This window comes from Dioscorea cayenensis, chromosome 7 (assembly GCF_009730915.1).
Source record: "Dioscorea cayenensis subsp. rotundata cultivar TDr96_F1 chromosome 7, TDr96_F1_v2_PseudoChromosome.rev07_lg8_w22 25.fasta, whole genome shotgun sequence".
NCBI classification, from domain to species: Eukaryota; Viridiplantae; Streptophyta; class Magnoliopsida; order Dioscoreales; family Dioscoreaceae; genus Dioscorea; species Dioscorea cayenensis.
In genome coordinates, this window is record NC_052477.1 from 21,794,799 (window position 1) to 21,813,349 (window position 18,551).

The 18,551-nt window shown below is 43.0% G+C and overlaps 1 non-coding gene across 1 annotated transcript; it reads right to left on the bottom strand.

Moving 5' to 3' along the window:
• Window positions 1-16,964: 16,964 nt before the first annotated feature.
• LOC120266093 lies at window positions 16,965-17,071 on the bottom strand. Its single transcript, XR_005537937.1, has one exon. It is a non-coding gene; the product is annotated as a small nucleolar RNA R71 (small nucleolar RNA).
• Window positions 17,072-18,551: the final 1,480 nt, after the last annotated feature.

The window sequence follows — 18,551 nt, forward strand, 5'->3', positions numbered from 1 at the left end:
GCCGGGGTGGATGATTGTTCAAACCTTTTACAATGGTTTGAACCCAAGTACAAGACAACTCTTGGATGCGGCAGCAGGAGGTACCTTAGGTAGCAAGACCCCTGATGAGGCCCATCAGTTAATTGAAGAAATGGGGTTAAACAGCTACTAATGGAATGCTAGGGAGAAGAAGAAAGTGGCCAGTCTCCATGAAATAGATGCGGTAACTTCATTGGCGGCTCAAGTGGAGAATCTGAGTAAGAAGTTAGATCTTCTAACTTCAAAGCAGTGGCGGCCATGACTAATTGCAATGGGTGTGGTGGAGCACATGCTCCCTCCGATTGCCCGATTTCTATTGGTGATGGTTCTTCGGTAGAGAATGTTGATTTTGTAGGTAATGGCATGAGACCTCAAGGAAACCCATATAGCAATACCTACAATTTGGGTTGGAAGAATCATCCCAATTTCTCATGGAGTAATTAAGGTCCACAAAAGGCCATGGAGCCACCGGGTTTCCAACAACAACAAGCCCCTCAGGTGGAAAACAGAGTCTCCGGTTTGGAAACCCGAATGAGTGACCTAGAGAAGCACTTGGCTAGATTTGTACAATCTGCAAATACAAGGTTTGAATCAGTCGAGGCTACACTTCGCAACCACACCGCCTCTTTGCAATCTCTAGGGATTCCAAATAGAGTGATAAATCTCTTCCTTATAAATCTCTAGGGATTCCAAATAGAGGATTCCAAATAGATTCCTTATAAATCTCTAGGGATTCGTTATAAATCTCTTCCTTATAAATCTCTAGTGATAAATCTTTAGGGATTCCAAATAGAGTGATTCCAAATAGAGTTGCAATGAGCTCTAGGGATTCCAAGTGATAAATCTCTTCCTTATAATAAACCTAACCCTTTGGTCCAGGTGGAAGGTCCCTAACCACAATTGAGCCCTAGATACTAAGATCACCTCAACGCTTCACTCCGTTGCACGCGCAACTAAGCCCCAGCGGAAGTTCATCCCTTAGACCATTCACTCTATTATGGCCTCAAAGAACTCGAGAAATAGAGATAGAATCTATCACGCCAGAGGGGAAAGGGGACGCTCTTGTATCTCTCGACTCACCCTCTCAACCCTCTCCAACCTAGCTTTGTCTAACGCTCGTGGTGTGTCACTCACTCACAAGGTTACCAACAAAAACTCTCAACCCTAGTGTCACTCTAGGGGAAATGTTCATACAATCAAGCATTCAAGGTTGGAAGTCACAATAAACATCAATTTATTGAAATCATAATAAAGAGCTTCAAAGAAACAAATACATCATAGGGTTCACAATACCCGAGTACCCACTAGGGGTTTAGCTCTCCATGGAGCTAAGTATAATAAAAGAAATAGAATGTAAAAGCAATGAATCCATAAAGAAACCCCCTCGATGGTCGTGTCGATGGTCTTGTGGAGAGTCCTCTGCTCGTCGCAACGGATCCTTTGTCCGGCTACAGTAACTGGTACAGCACCTGCTACAGTGCTATGCCAAAAATACTCCCAAATCCAATTATTATTGAGGTAACATAAACGGGCACACGTTTATACCGTGGATCGCTTTGCTTCTTCAATGACGGATAAGTTGATGGAGATCTTGTTCTATGTGCATAAGTCGGAATGCTTGAGTGTGACTGCCCTTGTGCCCCTCCAAATGGTTGTGCAAACTCAAATACGGGGAGGTTGGCACACACTCTAGCATCTCGCACCTGACTTATATCTTCGCGTTTGAACCTTAGCAAGATTTCCTCCAAAATTGGTGCGTTGTGATCCACATTGGCTTCTTTCCTTCATAATTGGTTTCACAACCCTACCTGCATATTAATGTAAAACCCGAGAAAGTAATGCTCAACATAAGGAAAGAATGCTTCGCATTCATATCACACAAGCACTTATCATCTATGCGAGTGCGAGGTGTTGAGATTGTTCGATTTCTCCTCCAGGACATGTATGGAGTTAGGCATAGTTGACCTTAGAATTGGGACTATGTAATGAAGGATTTCCACGACTCACTATTGCATTGATTAGGAAGAATAATATAGGGTTCTTGCACTTGAAGCAATCGTCCTAGGTGAAGCATTATCCGAGTACCCCATCTTTATCAATTGCCTTACCTTCTCCTCTACTCGTGCTCTCTTACTTGTTGCTTTTACCTTTGAGAATTGAATCATTGTCACACTTATCACTATTGATCTTTCACATAGCTAAGAAGCAAATTAAGTGTTTTTATTCCCAACTCCCTGTGGATTCGATACCCGCTCATCCGGGATTATTATTTCGACAAACCCGTGCACTTGCGGGATATACGCAAGGGTACCTTGTCAAGTTTTTGGCGCCGTTGCCGGGGAGTAGGCGTTTAGAGATACTTTGTACTTTGTTTTCTTAGCTATTTCACCATACATTCTGTTTCCTATCTTCTTATTCTATCATTGTTATGACTATTTCTTTATTTCTTTTTTATTTCAGAAAATGATTAACATGTTTGAGTCATTTGACACTATTACGAGAATGGTTGAAAACGTGGAGCAAAAAGTTCAAACAGTTGCACTGCACGACATACCGTGTTATTCTCATCATGAGCAGTATACCACTTAACAGCCAGTAGAAGAATCAGTTGAAGAGTACGTCGCCAGGATTCAAAAGCAGAACTATGAACTAGATAATGTGATAAAGCAGTTTGAGAGATCCACGTCGGTGTCAATGAGTGATGAGTTGGAGGAAAGTGTAGAAAGAATCCTTGCTCAGTTTGATTCTTCCTATCAAGACCAAAGGCAAGAACTCTTTTCAGTGGGAGTTGCTATTTCAAAAGCTAAACTTTGTGGAATCGACACGTTGATATCCGTTGTAGAGTGTGAAGAAATAGGTACCCAAGTGGAAGGAGAGGAGAATGACTGCGAACATGAGGCAAATGATTTCGAGGAGATTGATAGATTGAAGGAGGGTAGCTTGCGCCCATCAATTGTCGAACCACCAGAACTTGAGCTTAAAACTCTTCCAACACATTTGGAATATGCGTTCTTAATGGAGGACTCTAAACTCCTCGTGATTATATCTTCAAACTTGTCTGCAGAGCAGAAGGATAAGCTTGTTAGCATGTTGAAAAAGCACAAATCAGCTATTGCATGGAAGATCTCCGACATTAAGGGTATAAACACATCATTCTGCACTCATAAGATCCTAATGGAGGATGACTACAAATCTGTGATCCAACCTCAATGAAGATTGAACCCGAATTTGAAGGAGGTTGTCAAGGTGGAGGTAATAAAACTTTTGGATGCAGGAATCATCTACCCCATATCCGACAGCAAGTGGGTGAGCCCGACCCAAGTTGTCCAGAAAAAAGGAGGAATGACAGTAGTAAAGAATGAAAAGAATGAGTTAATCCCAACTAGGACAGTTACTGGTTGGCGAGTTTGCATTGACTACAGAAGACTGAATGATGTCACTCGAAAAGATCACTTTCCTTTGCTATTGATTGACCAAATGTTGGAACGACTAGCGGGGCATCAATTCTACTGCTTCCTTGATGGCTTGTCGGGATATTTTCAAATCCCAATAGCCCCAGAAGATCAGGAGAAAACCACATTTACTTGCCTTTGTGGTACTTTTGCTTATAGACGAATGCCTTTCAGGTTGTGTAACGCCCCTACAACATTCCAGCGCTGCATGACAGCCATTTTTGATGACTTTCTTGAAGATATTATGAAAGTTTTCATGGATGATTTTTCAGTGTTTGGGGACTCTTTTGATGCTTGCTTAAATAATTTGGAAAGAGTATTAGTGAGATGTGAAGAGACAAATCTCATCCTCAACAGGGAGAAGTGTCACTTTATGGTGCAAGAAGGCATTGTCCTTGGACATAATATTTCCCAGGTAGGTATGGAGGTGGATAAGGCGAAGATTGAGATAATTGAAAAGCTTTCTCCACCTACGAATGTGAGAGGGATCCATAGTTTCTTTGGGCATGCAGATTTTTACAGAAGGTTCATTAAGGACTTTTCAAAGATCTCCCAAGCGTTGACCAAACTCTTGGAGAAGGATACCCCTTTTGATTTCAGAAATGACTGTCTGAATGCATTTAATGTGCTGAAAGAAAAAGTTAGTGCAAGCACCAATCCTAACAACACCGAAGTGGGATGAGCCGTTTGAAGTAATGTGTGATGCTAGTGATTATACAGTGGGAGCGGTCTTGGATCAGAGAAGAAATAAGCAATTTCAACCAATCTATTATGCTAGCAAGACTCTCACAAGTGCACAAGAGAATTACACCACTACTGAAAAGGAATTATTAGCAGTAGTGTTTGCTTTTGATAAATTAAGACCATATCTCATCCTATCTAATGTCAAAGTGTTCACAGATCACTCTGCACTCCGTTATCTCATGAACAAGGCAGATGCGAAGCCAAGATTGATTCGGTGGATATTGTTGTTGTAAGAATTTGACATGGAAATAAAAGATAAAAAGGGGACAGAGAATGTGGTTGCAGATCATCTGTCGAGATTAGAAGATTGTGAGGGGCAAGAACTGGCAAGCAAGGAAATTAATGATTTCTTCCCTGAAGAGCATCTGTATGCGGTACAGAGAATCAAAAGATATTCCATGGTTCGCAGATTTTGCGAATTATCTATCAGGAAGGGTATTGAAGTAGGGTTTAAGCTTTCAACATAAGAAGAAATTTTTCAATGACCTTAAGAATTTTTTCTGGGAAGATCCTTACCTGTTCCGTATTTGTGCAGATCAGGTGGTGCGAAGCTGTGTTTCTAGGGAGGAAGGTTGGAACATCATTGCGCATTGTCATTCAGGCCCAGTGGGGGGCATTATGCTTCAAGTCGAACTGCAGAGAAGATTTTAGCCATTGTGTTCTATTGGCCAACCATATTCCAAGATGTTCATCAATTCATTTTACGATGTGATAGTTGTCAAAGGGCTGGAAATTTATCACGAAGGGACGAGATGCCTCAAAATCCCATGCAATTTTGCGAGGTATTTGATGTATGTGGAATTGATTTCATGGGACCATTTCCAAAGTCCAATGGCAATCAATACATTCTGGTAGCTGTTGATTATGTTTCCAAGTTGCTGGAAACCCAGGCTCTTCCAACTAATGATGCAAGAACTGTGGTGAAGTTTTTGAAGAACTTATTTACTCGATTTGGAACTCCAAGAATTATCATTAGCGATCGGGGAACCCATTTTTGTAATACACAATTCGTGAAAGTGTTCAAGTGTTATGGAGTTCATCATTGTCTTGCTACTCCCTACCATCCTAAAACGAGTGGGCAAGTGGAGGTTTTAAACAGAGAGCTCAAGAGAATATTAACCAAATCAGTGGAACAAGGGAAACGAGATTGGTCCAAAAAGTTAGATGACACACTTTAGGCTCATAGAACAGCATACAAAACCCCAATAGGGACCACTCCGTATAATTTAGTGTATGGAAAATGTTGCCATTTACCGATGGAATTAGAGCACAAAGCATATTGGGTAATTAAAGTGATGAATTTTGACTTGCGCAAATCCAGAGAGCAACGAATATTACATCTCAACGAGTTAGACGAATGGAGGATGAAGGCATATGAGAATGCAAGAATATATAAGGAAAGAATTCGGAAGTGGCATGACAAGCATATTAAGATTCCGAAGGACTTCAAAGTAGGCGATCAAGTGTTACTATTCAACTCTCGTCTACGTTTATTCCCTGTGAAACTCAAATCAAGGTGGTCTGGTTCGTATACTGTAACTGATGTTTCACCTCACGGAGCCATTGAGATTAACCATCCAGAGAAGGGCACATTCAAGGTGAATGGACATAGGCTGAAACCATACTATGGCTGAGAGATTTGTAGTGACAATAGAGAAGTATTTTTCCTCCATGAACCCCCATGAGGTAAGACAAGGTACGTCAAGCTCAGTGACGTTAAACAAGCACTTCTTGGGAGGCAACCCAAGTGTTTACTATTTTCTAATTTTCTAGTTTAGTTTGTTTGCATGAATAATCTGTTAAGTGTTGGTGTCTTGATTTTTAGATGCTTGTGCTGAGATTTTCTTATGGGGTTTGAGTATTCATCGTGTGTTTTCATGTGGAATTGGCGAAGTTTGGTCGTTTGAGCTGTGTTTCATGTTATTCACTGGTAAAATTTGCATAATAGGGCAGGCTCTGAGTTTGTAAACATGTTCAGAGATTTTTCTGTAGAGCCTGCAGATTTTTCTAAGGCATCCAGAGAAAACACACAGGCGTGTGGAGTTTTCGCACGCCCGTGGATTTAGACCGCGAACTCATCCAGAGAAGGCAGAGGCGCGTGCGGCTGCCCCTGTGAGCGACCATGCGACTGTCACACGCCCGTGGGTAATTTCCTCACAGGCGTGTGAATTCCTGCAGAGTTGGGTAGAGTATCCCGAGAGCACATAGGGACGTGGACTCGCCCTTGTCGGCGACCTTGTGAATTACACACGGGCGTGGGTAATTTCCATACGCCCATGCGAAATGTTGCATAGGAGTTTTCTCCATCCCGAGAAAACACATGGGCGTGTGGCTGCCCCTGTGAGTTGGGCATGTGAATGTCCACGCCAGTGGGGAATTTCTGCACGGGCGTGTAGAACACGTCGCAATTTTCTCGGATGTTTAGGGAAGCCACAGGGGCGTGCGGCTGCCCCTGTGGGTCGGGCGCAAGGGCGTGGGTATTTTCCACACGCCCATGCGAGAGCAGTCAGAGTCGAAGGAGTGTTTTCTCGAGAGTGCACAGGGGCGTGCGCGCGACCCTGTGGCTCTCTTGTAATGAGGCGCACGGGCGTGGGTGATTCCCGCACGCCCGTGTGGATCTCCAGAAATTAAAAGACTGTCTACTCTCCCAATACATTGATCACACCTTGTTCCTCAACTAACCCTAAGCCGCTCACAGAACATTTTCCGACATTCGCTTGTCCTTCTATTGTTGTCTTTGAATCGATTGATTGTGCATTGTGCAGATTGTAGAGGTGTTTATTTTCAACTCGTCGGTATGCCTTTGTTTCCTCTCGTCACCGATTTCCTTTGGATAATTCGCATCGGTTTCTTACTAAAATGGTTATGATTATTTTTTTTTGAGAAGATCTGGAAGTGAGATGGGGATGTAGCTGGAAGAATGGCTACAAAGGGCCATGCATTTTCCACGCCTCGTGAAAGCGCACGGGCGTGTGGAATTTCTGCACGGCCGTACGTTGTTATTTTCCTGCAGTTTGAATGAAATTGATTGATTTTCTTTCTCTAATACATGCATGTATGGCCATGAGATCGAAGAAGGCAGTTGCTAAACGTCCTATAGGGCCTGCCCCTGATCCGGAAGTCATGGAATTCACATGTCCTGAGCATCGAGCTCGGTTTGAGCGGTTAGCGAAGCTTAAGTTTGGTCAAATGCGAATCTCGGATGTTTGGTCACTCAGGAAGGTGCAACTAGCAGATGACATGGCTGATGAGGTCGAGAAACTATTATTGGTCAGTGGTTGGCACAAGTTATTGAATATTCATGACCCTGCTATCCGCTCACTCACTTTAGAGGTGCTTGCTTCATTTGAGTTCGACTGCTCTTATGCTCATTTTGATAGTGTTGGCGCTATTCAGTTCAGAGCTTTTGGGCAACATCATAGTATGAGCGTCACCCAGTTCTCCACTAGGCTTGGTTTATATGATAAGGAGTATACTGAGACTGAGGAGTACGAGAGTCTTCCAATTGACATGTCGGGTTTATCTCCCACGGCGGCGTATAAAATACTATGTGGTAAGGGGCGATATGAACCAGGAGTGTCTATGGCCTCATGTTTATCTCGACCTTGTTATAGATATCTTCACGCCATCATAAGCAGGTCAGTGAATGGTCGCGGTGATAGCATAGGAGTCATTAACAAGCAAGAACTTCTGTACTTATACTCCATGGTTCGGAATGAGCCGGTCCATCTGCGGCACATTTTAGCGGAGTATTTGAAGCATCAAGAATAGTATCCTAGACTTGGTGTCATTTTCTCGGGTCCATACATTACTAGACTCATTTTGGGGATGGGTCTACGTGACACAATCAGCGGAGCCGAGATGACGATAATACCAGCACTACTTGGGTTAGAGACAATGAGGCTCATGGGTTTGGTCGGGTAGAATATCCAAATGGTGTTTATGTCTCTGAATATACCATTCGAGGATAAAGGTGATGAAGCGGGGCATGTCGACCCGCCTCGAGCCTCAGCCAGCACCGATGGAGACCGAGGCACCCCAGTGGCAGAGGAAGCACCCCCCATGCATATGTTTTCACCATCTCGAGCTCATGATAGCTTTGAGAGGCTCGAGAATGCTTTAGGAGTGGTGCGGATAGAGGTCTCCGAGATCAGGGCCACGCAAACCGCTCAGTACATAGAGTTTATGGCACGTTTCGACGTATTACAACAGATCTTAGAGCGAGAAGTTCCTTCATCATTTATCTTGCTTCCGAGGACTCCTCAGGCCCCCTCGGCATCTACTGCACCCTCATCCCCTACCCCGACACTGGTGGGCCCACCATGTGCGTCTTCACAAGCAGCAGCAGCACCGGAGCCAGAGCGTGACACCGACATTTGATTTTATTTTTTTGCATTTTCTTTATTTATGCATTTTATTTCTAGACTTGTTCACTCAGAAACGATTCTCCTTCTGAGTTTATTTTCATTTTGCATTTTGGGTTGTATTCATTGTCTATCTTTTATATATACTCGAGATATTTTGTTTTTATTGAGCTTCACTGAACCCTCTCTTGTATGCGTGCAGATGGTCTTGTCATCATGGGAATTGAGACTTAGTCATGGGTACGGCCAAAGTGCTTTGGCACTTGGCCGTGTGAGCTTCACGACCCGTCGGACCATTACTCCCAAGGACTTAGCTCCATCAAACGCGACACTAGGAGTCAGGGGAGTCTTGTTTTGATTTCTTCTCCCACATTTGCACTTCATTTATATATTTTGAGTGAGCTTGCATGTGTACATTGGTGACAATGTACAACTTAAGTGTGGGGGGACTTTCATAGTGAACACATCCTTTTTATTGTTCTTGATCGATATAAATTCTCACATAGCCAATGGCGGTTCACCTTAGTTACAATGATTGTATTCTTGAGTTTAGGAGAAAATTTTAACATTGATTGTTTTCATACTCAAGTTCTTGCTTGAATTTCTAGGAATTTTTACCCGATTTACACTCAGTGCACTACTCATTCTTTAAACTCTATTGGAAACTCATGTTCGATGTTAAAGGGACTAGTTATAGTTGTTTCTTGTGTTAAATTCTAAGAAAAATGAAAAGAAAGAACAAAATAGTTTTATTGTTTGTTTGTGCTTGTTGGATGGAAAGAGCTACCACCTATGAAGTATGAAGCTACTCTCATAAGTCGGATAGTAGCTATGCCCTAATGAGAGAAAGAACTATCTCATAGGATGAATGAAAGCTACCACTCCGGTAGAAAGAGCTACCATCTCGAAAGTGTGAAAGCCACCGTAGAGGACGCTTTGGAAAGGGCTACCTTAGAGGATGTGTGAAGCTACTACCATCTTTGAAATTGTTATCACTTTTGTAGATAAATAAGTCCCTTGTATTTAGAACTTTGAGGAGTATACCTTGGTTTGTTTTGAGTGAGTTCACACACGTACACAATTTCAGATTTGTTGTCCTTTTTTATTCAAGTTTTTAGCTAGAGCTTTGATTTTTTTGTATTTAATGTTGAAATTTCCCTTACTTGTAGAATGCTCTCTCTGTACACCTTGGTGAACCTAAGGCCAAGCACTTCCAATATTTCCTTCATCTATGCACAGAATGTCTAATTTTTGCTCAAGGACAAGCAAAACTTTAAGTGTGGGAAGTTTGATAAGTGCTTGTGCGATATGAATGCGAAGCGTTCATTCCTTATGTTGAGCATTACTTTTCTCAGGTTTTTACACTAATATTTGTGTTTTTATATTACTTTCGTGTAGGTGGGGTTGTGAGGCCGATTATGAAGGAAAGAAGCCAATGTGGAACACAATACACTGATTTGGAGGAAATATTGCTAAGGTTCAAACGCGAAGACATATGTCGGGTATGAGATGCTAGAGTGTGTGCCAACCTCCTCGTATTCTAGTTGGCACATCCATTTGGAGGGGCACAAGGGAAGTCACACTCGAGCATTCTGACTTATGCACATAGAACAAGAGCTCCACCAACTTGTCTATCCTTGAAGAAGCAAGTGATCCACCAACTTGTCTATTCGTTTGCATTTGCGTTACCCCATAAGCATTGTTCACAGCCGGCCGAGAAAACAGGAATTCAGAGAATCCATACGGGCGTGTGAAAATTATCCACGCCCATGTGGAAATTCCACATGGGCGTGTGAAAAATCCACAGGCCCGTGTAGTCGCCCGACTCCAGCCCTATTTAAAGCCGATTCAGCACCGATTTCAGCATTCTCTTCTCCATCTTTTCCTCAACTTTAGAGAAGGCTTCGGCTAGGGTTTTGAGGAGTATTAGCTAGGGTTTTGGAGAGGTTCTACGGCTCTAACATCGTCATTCCTTAGGAAGAAGGTTGGTAGGGGAGCTTCCGTCGAGGCGTATCCTATACCGGACGAGGGAATCCTTGGACGACGAGTAGAGGACTTTCCACAAGACCATCGACACGACCATCGAGGGGGTTTTTCTATGGATTCATTGATTTTACATTCTATTTCTTTGATTGTACTTAGCTCCATGGAGAGCTAAACCCCTAGTGGGTACTTTGGTATTTGTGAACCCTAGCATGTATTCGTTTCATTGAATCTCTTTATTATGCTTTCAATTAATTGATGTTTATTGTGAGTTCCAACCTTGAATGCTTGATTGTATGAACATTTCCCCTAGAGTGACACTAGGGTTGAGAGTTCTTGTTGGTAACCTTGTGAGTGAGTGACACACCACGAGTGTTAGACAAAGCTAGGTTGGAGAGCGTTGAGATGGTGAATCGAGAGGTCCAGGAGCGTCCCCTTTCTCCTCCGACGTGGTAGATTATACCTCCGTTCCTTGAGTTCTTTATGGCCATAATAGAGTGAATGGTGTACAGGATGACCCTCCGATGGGGCTTAGTTGCGAGTGCAACGGAGTGAAGCGTTGAGGTGATCTTAGTATCTAGGGCTTAATCGTGGTTAGGGACCTTCCACCTGGATCAAAGGGTTAGGTCTATAATCAGGAAGAGATTTATCACTTGGAATCCTTAGAGCTCATTGCAACTCTATGCGAATGCGAGGTGTTCAGATTGTTCGATTTCTCCTCTGGGACATGTATGGAGTTAGGCATAGTTGACCTTAGATTTGGGATTATGTAATGAAGGATTTCCACGACTCACTATTGCATTGATTAGGAAGCATAATAGAGGGTTCTTGCACTTGAAAAAATTATCCTAGGCGGAGCATTATCCGAGTACCCCAACTTTATCGATTGCCTTACCTTCTCCTCTACTTGTGCTCTCTTACTTGTTGCTTTTACCTTTGAGAATTGAATCATTGTCACACTTATCACTATTGATCTTTCACATAGCTAAGAAGCGAATTAAGTGTTTTTGTTCCCTACTCCCTGTGGATTCGATACCCGTTCATCCGGGATTATTACTTCTACAAACCCGTGCACTTCCGGGATATACGCAATGGGACCTTGCCAGGGACCGGAGCACCCGTTGCAGTGCAGGAGACACTTTGGCATTCAGTAATCATTTTTGCTCCCTCTCAAGCTCATGATCATTTTGATAGACTCAAGAGTGTTGTGGGTGAGCTTCGGTCTGAGCTTGCGGAGGTCTGGACTTTACAAGTTGCATAGTACGTGGAGATGATGGTGCATCTTGACATCGTTCTGCAGCTATTAGAGTCCTCACTCTTTATCAGGAGACCAAGGACCCCTTCGGCATCACCACCACTATTTCCACCGGTGCCATTTGATTTAGCACCCGCAGCACCATCAGTGCCGACAGCGGATAACATAGACACTTGACTTTGTTTTTGTCATTTTCTTTACTTTTGCATTTTTATTCCGGACATGTATACTCATAAAGGAATTTCGTGTTCTCGAGTTGTATTCATTACCTTATCTTTTATATAATGGAGTTGTTTTTGTTTTATTGAGCTTCACTGAACCCCCTCGTGTATGCGTGCAGATGGTCTTGTCATCATGGGAATTGAGACTTTGTCATGGGCACGGCCAATGGTGCTTTCAAACGACTTGGTCGTGTGTGCTTCACAACCCGTTGGAACATCACTCCCAAGGATTTGGTTCTATCAAATACAACACTAGGAATCAGGGGAGTATTGTTTTGATTTCTTCTCACACATTTGTTCTTGATTGATATACATTATGAGTGAGCTTACATGTGTACATTGGGGATAATGTATAACTTAAGTGTGGGGGAGTTCATAGTCCACATATTTTTTTTATTAGTTTTGATTGATATACATGCTCACATCGCCAATGGCGGTTCACCTAAATTACAATGATTGTATTCTTGAGTTTAGGAGAATTTTTAACATTGAATGTCTTCAAGCTCAAGTTTTTGCTTGAATTCGTAGGAATTTTTGCCCGATTGACACTTATTGCACTACTCACTCTTTAAACTCTTTTAGAAACTCATGTTCGATGTTAAAGGGACTAGTTATTGTTATTTATTTTGTTCTTTGTGGGAAAAAATTGGTGAAATGAAAAGAAAGAACAAAATGGGTTTATTGTTTATTTGTGCTTGTTTGTTGGAAAGAGCTACCACCTATGAAGTATGAAGCTACTCTCATAAGTCAGATACTAGTTATGCCCTAATGAGAGAAAGAGCTATCCCATAGGATGAGTGAAAGCTACCACTCCAGTAGAAAGAGCTACCACCTCGAAAGTGTGAAAACCACCTTAGCGGCCGCTTTGGAAAGGGCTACCTTAGAGGATGTGTGAAGCTACTACCATCTTTGAAATTTTGTTACTTTTTGTAGATAAATAAGTCCCTTGTACTTAGAACTTCGAGAGTATATTTTGGGTTGTTTTGAGTGAGTTCACACACTTACACGATTTTGGGTTTGTTGTCCTTTTTTATTCAAGTTTTTAGCTAGAGCATTGATTTTTCGTATTTAGTGTTGAAATTTCCCTTACTTGTAGAATGCTCTCTTTGTATGCTTTGGTGAACCTAAGGCCAAGAACTTCCAATATTTCCGTCATCTATGCACAATAAGTTTTAATTTTTGCTTGAGAACAAGCAAAACCTTATGTGTGGGGGAGTTTGATAAGTGCTTGTGCGATAAGAATGCGAAGTATTCTTTCCTTATGATGAGCATTAATTTTATCAGGTTTTAATGCTAATATGTGTATATTTATGTTACTTTCATGTAGATAGGGTTGTGAAGCCAAATATTAGAGAAAGAAGCCAATGTGGATCGTAAATGCACCATTTAGAGGAAATCTTGAGAAGGTTTAAATGCGTCGACATAAATCGGGTTCGAAATATGGGAATGTGTGCCAACCTCCTTATATTCAAGTTAACACAATGATTTGGAGGGGCAAAAGGGCAGTCACATTCAAGCATTCTAGCTTGTGCATGTATAGCAAGGTCTCCACCAATGTGTCCATTTATTGAAGACGCAAAGCGATCTACGGTGTAAACGTGTGCCTGTTTACGTTACTAAGATGAAAACATGGATTCGGGAATGTTTCGGGTCAGTACTATAGCAAGATACTGTAGCAAACATTATAGCAGGTACTGTTCATAGTCGGCCGAAGAAGGAGTAAAATAGAGAATTCACACAGGCGTGTGGAAATTCCACACGCCCGTGCGCAAAATCCACAGGGGCGCCCACATGGGCGTGTGGATTCCCGATTCCAGCCCTATTTAAGGCCGATTTCAGCCCCGATTTCAGGAGACTTTTCTCAGTCTTTTACCCAACTTGAGAGAGGGCTTCAACTAGGGTTTTGAGAGGTATTGGCTAGGAATTTAGAGAGGTTCTACAGTTCTGACATTCCGCTCCGTTTAGAAGAAGGTTAGTGTGAGAGCTTTCGTTGGCACTGATCCGGCGAGGTGTATCCTAGGCCGGATAAAGGGACCCTTGGATGAGTAGAGGACTCTCCACAAGAGCATCACCATGACTATCGAGGGGATTTTCTATGGACTCTTTGTTTTTACATTTGATTTCATTGATTGTATTTAGCTCCATGGAGAGCTAAACCCCTTAGTAGATACTTGGGTATTTGTGAACCCTAGGATGTATTTGTTTTATTGAACCTCTTTATTGTGCTTTCAATTAATTGATGTTTTATCTGAGTTCCAATCTTGAATGCTTGATTGTATGAATACTCCCTTAGAGTGACACTAGGGTTGAGAGTTCTTGTTGGTAACCCTTGTGAGTGAGTGACATACCATGGGAGTTAGACAAAGCTAGATTATAAAGGTTGAGAGGGTCAGTAGAGAGGGTATAAGTGCTTGTGTGATATGAATGCGAAGTGTTCATTCCTTATGTTGAGCATTACTTTTCTCAGGTTTTTACACTAATATGTGTGTTTTTATGTTACTTTTATGCAGGTAGGGTTGTGAGTCCGAGTATGAAGGAAATAGGCCAATGTGGATCATAATGCACCTATTTTGGAGGAAATATTGCTAAGGTTCAAACGCGAAGACATAGGTCAGGTGTGAGATGCTAGAGTGTGTGCCAACCTCCTAGCATTCGAGTGAGCATATCCATTTGGAGGGGCACAAAGGCAGTCAAACTCGAGCATTCCGATTTATGCACATAAGAACGAGAGCTCCACCAACATGTATATCATTGAAGAAACAAGTGATTCACGACGTAAACGTGTGCCCGTTTGCGTTACCCCAATGAAAATATGGAATTGGGAAGTTATTCAGGCCGAAGAGCGTAGCAGAGCACTGCAGCATGTACTGTAGCAGCACTGTTCATAGCCGGCCGAGAAATCAGAGAAACAGAGAATCCACACGGCCGTGGGGAAATTCAGCACGGGCACGTGTACCGTCCACGCCCGTGGAGTCACCCGATTCTAGCCCTATTTAAAGCCGATTCAGCCCCGATTTTGGTATTCTTTTCTCCATCTTTTCCCCAACTTGCGAGAGGGCTTCGGCTAGGGTTTTGGGGGGTATTGGCTAGGTTTTTGGAGAGGCTCTATGGCTCCGACATCGAGCGTCGTTTGGAAGAAGGTTATTGGGAGAGCTTTCGTCGGCATCGATCCGGCGAGGTGTATCCTAGGCTGGACAAAGGATCCCTTGCGACGAGTAGAGGACTCTCTACAAGACCATCAACACGACCATCGAGGGGGTTTCTTTATGGATTCATTGCTTTTAGATTCGATTTCTTTGATTGTACTTAGCTCCATGGAGAGCTAAACCCCTAGTGGGTACTTGGGTGATTGTGAACCCTAGGATGTATTCGTTTCATGGAAATTCTTTATTATGATTTCAATAAATTGATGTTTATTGTGACTTCCAACCTTGAATGCTTGATTGTATGAACATTTCCCCTAGAGTGACACTAGGGTTGAGAGTTCTTGTTGGTAACCTTGTGAGTGAGTGACACACCACGAGCGATAGACAAAGCTAGGTTGGAGAGGGTTGAGAGGGTGAGTCGAGAGGTACAGGAGCGTCCCCTTTCCCCTCCGACGTGATAGATTCTACCTCTGTTCCTCGAGTTCTTTGCGGCCATAATAGAGTGAATGGTCTAAGGGATGATTCCGCTGGGGCTTAGTTGCGCGTGCAACGGAGTGAAGCATTGAGGGGATCTTAGTATCTAGGGCTTAATTGTGGTTAGGGACCTTCCGCCTGGACCAAAGGATTATGTCTATAATTAGGAAGAGATTTATCACCTGGAATCCCTAGAGCTCATTGCAACTTTATTCGAGTGCGAGGTTGAGAGGTTATTTAATCTCTCCTCCGGGACATGAATAGAGTTAGGCATAGTTGACCTTAGATTTAGGACTATGTATGTAAGGATTTCCACGACTCACCATTGCATTGATTAGGAAGCATAATAGAGAGTTCTTGCACTTAAAGCGATTATCCTAGGTGAAGCATCATCCAAGTACCCCATCTTTATCGATTGCCTTACCTCCTCCTTACTTTTGCTCTCTTACTTGTTGCTTTTAATTGTTGAGAATTGAATCATTGTTACACTTATCATTGTTGATATTCCACATAGCTAAGAATCGAATTAAGTGTCTTTACTCCCTACTCCCTGTGGATTCGATACCCGCTCACCCAGGATTATTACTTCGACAAACCCGTGCACTTGCGGGATATACGCAAGGTGATCTTGTCAAGTTTTTGGCGCCGTTGCCGAGGAGGTAGGCGTTTAGAGATACTTTGCACTTTGTTTTCTTAGCTATTTCACCACACATTTTAATTCATATCTTTTTATTCTATCATCGTTCTGATTGTCTTTTTCTTTCTTTTTGGTGCAGCTCCAGGTTATGACCCGAGGGAATCCATCAATATTGATTGAAGGAAACCCCGAGCTTGAACGTACACTTAGAAGAAAAGGGAAAGAACCTGTTCAAGAACATCATAATCCAGCTGATTTGGAAGTAGAAGGATCTGAAAACATGGCAGAACAAAATGAGCAACAACGAACACTATCCGATTATGCCAGACCTTCAGTGTTGGGGACACAATCGAGTATTGTGTGTCCCCCAATTACAGCTCAGAACTTCAAGCTAAAGCCGGCATTCATCCATATGCTGCAGCAGTTCGCACAATTCAACGGTATGGCCGATGACGATCCAAACAGTCACATAGAGAGCTTCCTCGATGTGTGCGACATGCTGAAGATAAATGGTGTGACAGATTATGCCATCAAATTGAGAGCCTTCCCATTTTCCTTAAAGGGGAGAGTAAAGCAGTGGCTACACTCATTACCTAGAGCATCAATCACTACATGGGAGATAATGGTAGAAGCTTTTCTAGCCTGTTATTTCTCTCCCGAAAAATCAGCAAAGCTTAGGAATGAGATCTCATCCTTTGTGCAGTTGGAATTGGAGTCTCTATTTGAGACATGGGAAAGGTTAAAGGAACTCCTGCGAAAGTGTCTGCAACACGGATTCCCGGAGTGGATGATTGTTCAAACCTTCTACAATGGTTTGAACCCGAGTACAAGGCAACTCTTGGATGCGGTGGCAGGAGGTACCTTAGGTAGCAAGACCCCCGATGAGGCTCGTCAATTGATTGAGGAAATAGGGTTAAATAGCTACCAGTGGAATGCTAGGGAGAAGAAAAAGGTGGACGGTCTCCATGAAATTGATGCGGTAACTTCATTGGCGGCCCAAGTGGAGAGTTTGAGTAAGAAGCTAGATCTTATAGCTTCGAATAGAGTTGCGGCCGTGACCAATTGCACCGGTTGTGGTGGAGGACATGCTCCCTCCGATTGCCCAATCGTCATTGGTGATGTTTCTTCAGTTGAGAACGTTGACTTTGTAGGTAATGGCATGAGAACTCAAGGGAACCCATACAGCAACACCTACAATTCAGGTTGAAAAATCATCCCAATTTTTCATGGAGCAATCAAGGACCACAGAAGACCATGGGGCCATCGGGTTTCCAACAACAGCAACAAGCCCCTCAAGTGGAAATCAGAATTTCAGGCTTGGAAACCCGAATGATGGATTTGGAGAAGAACTTGGCTAGATTTGTTCAATCGGCAAATACAAGGTTTGAATCAGTCGAGGCTACACTTCGCAATCACACCGCCTCCTTGCACAACCTTGAAAATCAAATGGGGCAAATTGCTAAGTCTCTCTCTGAAAGGCCACATGGAAGTTTACCAAGCAACACAGAAACCAATCCTAGAGAACATATGAAGGCGATCACTTTGAGAAGGGGTCGTGAGGTTGAAGGGAGGCTTCCGAGTGAAAAGCCGAAAGAACACGCACCCGAGGTTGCAGAGGTTGAGAAGGGAGTAAACAAAGAGAAAGAGGTGGCACATCCACCATTCAAGCTATGAATCCCTTACCCCTCTAGATTGAAGAATGACCAAGGGGATGAACAGTATAAGAAGTTCCTGAGTCTGTTCAAGCAACTCCACATCAATATTCCTTTTGTAGAGGCATTGGCTCAAATGCCTAAGTACGCGAAGTTCCTAAAAGACCTATGGACCAACAAGAGGAAATTGGAGGAGAGTGCTTCAGTGGTGCTAGATGGTTCATGCTCGGCGGTGTTGCAAAAGAACATGCCGAACAAGAAGAAAGACCCGGGAAGCTTCATCATTCCATGTAACATCGGCAACTTAGGTGAGGAAATGGCATTGGCGGATTCAGGGGCAAGTATCAACGTTATGCCATTTACTTTCTTCCAAAACCTAGGCTTAGGAGAACCTAGGCCTACTCGGATGACTTTACAATTGGCGGACCGAACGGTACGACATCCGAGAGGCATCATTGAAGACATGCTTGTCAAGGTGGACTTTGTAGTGCTAGATGTCGATGAGGATGCGGATGTACCCTTGATACTTGGGAGACCGTTCTTGCGGACTTCCAAAGCATTGATTGACATGGACGGCGGAGAGCTCACATTGAGAGTTGGAGATA